The following is a 4,314-nucleotide window of genomic DNA, read 5'->3' on the forward strand; positions in this document are numbered from 1 at the left end:
ATGGTTGGGGCAAGTATGGACACAACATTCAAGCTGGATACAGCTCTAAATTTGGATTGTGATTAAATAGTTGACACAGCATAGGTTTCTGACACAGAATGAATGTGGTCTAATGAACTTCAAATAATTTTTTTGCCTTTGAGCACTTAACTATGCTGTTGAATATTAAACCTCTCAAAAAAACGTTTGAAGAAATTTTCTTTTTATTTATGAAATCTGAAATGAGAAAAATTTACCCCCCCCCCCCCCCCATTTTTGTTCACATCCCCCTTTCCCTTTTTCCAAAACTGATCTCAATTCAAATTTCTAATGGAGTTTGCAACAATAACTACTCATTTAAATACATCATAAAATATTAAAATGTAACAAAAGGTGCTTGTTATCACTGAATGGTAAAGATTGTTTTAATTTATCAGTTGGTAGTAAAAGTGAATATACATTATATTGTATAAAACAATGATTTAAGTTAACTCAACTACTATTCTGGACAAAGAAAGATAACTCCAATCAATTGAAAATTTCTTGCTATTGCACAATATTGTGCAATTAGATATTTCTGGCTATTGCGCAATACTGTGCAATTGAAAATATTTGCTATTGCACAATACTGTGCAATTGAAGATTTCTTGCTATTGTGCAATACTGAGCAATTGGAAATTTCTTGCTATTGCACAATACTGTGCAATTGAAGATTTCTTGCTATTGATGAATACTGTGCAATTGAAGATTTCTTGCTATTGCACAATACTTAATATAATAATTTTGGATCCTGATTTGAACCAACTTGAAAACTGGGCCCATAAACAAAAATCTAAGTACATGTTAGATTCAGCATATAAAAAAAGCCCAAGAATTCAATTTTTGTTAAAATCAAATTTAGTTTAATTTTGGACCCTTTGGACTTTAATGTAGACCAATTTGAAAACGGGACCAAAAATTAAGAATCTACATACACAGTTAGATTTGGCATATCAAAGAACCCCAATTATTCATTTTTTGATGAAATCAAACAAAGTTTAATTTTGGACCCCGATTTGGACCAACTTTAAAACTGGGCCAATAATCAAAAATCTAAGTACATTTTTAGATTCAACATATTAAAGAACCCCAAGGATTCAATTTTTGTTAAAATCAAACTAAGTTTAATTTTGGACCCTTTGGACCTTAATGTAGACCAATTTGAAAACGGGACCAAAAATTAAGAATCTACATACACAGTTAGATTTAGCATATCAAAGAACCCCAATTATTCAATTTTTGATGAAATCAAACAAAGTTCAATTTTGGACCCTTTGGGCCCCTTATTCCTCAACTGTAGGGACCAAACTCCCAACCTTCCTTTTATGGTCATAAACCTTGTGTTTAAATTTCATAAATTTCTATATACTTATACTACAGTTATGGTGCGAAAACCAAAAATAATGCTTATTTGGGCCTCTTTTTGGCCCCAAATTCATAAACTGTTGTGACCTCAACTCCAAAAATCAATCCCAACCTTCCTTTTGTGGTCATAAACCTTGTGTTTAAATTTCATTGATTTCTATTTACTTAAACTAAAGTTATAGTGCAAAAACCAAAAGTATTCGGGCAACGACGACGCTGACGCCAACATGATACTAATATATGACCAAAAAATTTTCAATTTTTGCGGTCGTATAAAAATCAAGAAAAATGCTTATTTGGGACCTTTTTTTGGCCCTTAATTCCTAAAATGTTGGGACCAAAACTCCCTAAATCAATCCCAAACTTCCTTTTGTGGTCATAAACCTTATGTTAAAATTTACTGTGCTTTATCCAATAACCTTTGCAGTAGTGAATTACCTATTGCCTGATCAGATTAAAAAATTGTCAATACAATTTGTCCATTTAAATTGTACAATAGGTATTGTGAGAGCTATTATCAACAGGTAGTCATTTAACTACCTGTAGATTTACCTGGTTTGTTTTTGACAGAGCTAATTTAAATGAATGATAGCTAGCTTGCTTTCCTCATGTCCAATGTCCTGAATGGACTATTCTATTTAGTTGTGGGACATTTTACATTTAATTCACTATTTGTTTTTTCTTATAAAGATATTTATTGTAAATTTATTTATTTTGCTTACAATCACAAATGAGTCATTGCTGGTAAATCCCACTTTCATAATGAAGAATAAAGCACTGAAATTTCTATTCACTAAGCCAATTGTACTTTTTTTGATATGTTGAAAATAAATTTAATTTTTAACAGTAATTCCAATTGAAGTAGATCCTGAATATTAAATGAAACTTAGCATCACTACTATTCCATTTCAGGAAATGTAATATAACATGAAAATATATCCCATTAGAGAACACCAAGACACACATAATTCATTTTGTAGAATTATTCACAATTAGATGGGCTATCCAAAAAAATCCATTTCACACACTTAATTCCATGTCAGGAATCTGAAATTTAAAATACATCCCACATTAAAAACACCATGAAGCAAACATATATCTACTTTTTTTATAAATTAAATTCACTGATTGAAATTTCCATCTCGACTATTTAGAGACACAAAAAGAAATGGCTTAAAATGTCCCATATCTAAATAGAATAGTCTATTCAGGACATTTGTCATGATACATGAGGAAAGCAAGCTAGCTATCAGTCATTTAAATTTTACCTTTTAGGAATTGTCAAGATTTTTTACTGGGTAGTAAAATAACCACCTGTTGATGAGCTCTCACAATACCTATTGTACAATTTAAATGGACAAATTGTGTTGACAATTTTTTATACTGGTCAGGCAATAGATATTTAAAAACCACAAAGGTGATTGGATACTGACAGTAATAGATTTCTGTTTACTTATACTACAGTTATTAAGCGAAAACCAAGAAAAATGCTTATTTAGGGCCTTTTTGGTCCCCAATTCCTAAACTGTTGGACCAAAACTCCCAAAATCAATCCCAACCTTCCTTTAATGGTAATAAACCTTGTTTTTAAATTTCATAGTTTTCTATTTACATATACTTAAGTTATAGTGTGAAAACCAAATTTCTTCGGACGACGATATGACGACGACGCCAACATCATACCAATATACGACCAAAAAATTTTCAATTTTTGCGGTCGTATAAAAACTGCAAAATTTCTTTAAAATTACCAATTCAGGAGCAGCAACCCAGCAAAGTTTTTTTTTTGTGGGCATATAGATCTTAATCTGATTAACAATTAAACTCCCTGCCATATTTGCTCTTAATGCTTTAGTTTCAGAGATATAAGCCAAAAAACTGCATTTTATCCAATGTTCTATTTTAAGCCATGTCAGCCATTTTAGTTGACCGTCGGGGTCATCGAACAAATTTTTAATACTACATACCCTAGTGATGATTGTGGCCAAGATTGGTTAAATTTAGTTCAGTAGTTTCAGAGAAGATTTTTGTAAAAGATTTCAAAATTGTATAAAAATTGACTATAAAGGGCAATAACTCCTTCACGGGTCAACTGACAATTTTGTCATGCTGACTTATTTGTATATCTTACTTTGCTGAACATTTTTGCTGTTTACAGTTTATCTCCATCTATAATAATATTCAAGATAACCAAAAACGACAAAATTTCCTTAAAATTACCAATTCTTGGGCAGCAACCCAACAACAGGTTGTCCGATTAATCTGAAAATTCAGGGCAGATATATCTTGACCTGATCAACATTTTACCCCCTATCAGATTTGCTCCAAAATGCTTTGGTTTCAGAGATATAAGCCAAAATCTACATTATACCCCTATGTTCTATTTTTAGCCATGGCAGCCATCTTGGTTAGTTAGCCAGGTCACTGGACACATTATTTAAACTAGATACTCCAATGATAATTCTGGCCAAGTTTGGTTTAATTTGGCCCAGTAGTTTCAGAGGAGAAGATATTTGTAAAAAATTACGGACGGGGGACGACAACGATAATGATGTCATTTTTACTTTCTAAGGGATGACTTTGCATTACCATGGGACCCTAAGTTAGAACGATTCCTTTAAAGCAGCAACCCTTAATAATAGAAATCATGATAGGAAGCACAAGCTCAAGAATATTGTATCAACTTGAAAATATATATTTTCCTAATGCATGCACTGATGGAATGTTGTTAGATAGAATTAAAAAGTTCACAAATGGATGAAATTAAGCAACCCTTAGTGTCGATTTCTATTATGTCTACCTGTTCTGTCCCTAATAAGTGTTCATTAAGTAGCTTTCCTGCATTTTAAACTATGTGTCTTGTTTTTTTTTATAATTTGATACATGTTTCTATTTTCTGATAGGGAAAGGCCTCCAATAAAAAACTTCAAA

Source organism: Mytilus edulis, chromosome 3, assembly GCF_963676685.1.
Source record: "Mytilus edulis chromosome 3, xbMytEdul2.2, whole genome shotgun sequence".
Lineage (NCBI taxonomy): Eukaryota > Metazoa > Mollusca > Bivalvia > Mytilida > Mytilidae > Mytilus > Mytilus edulis.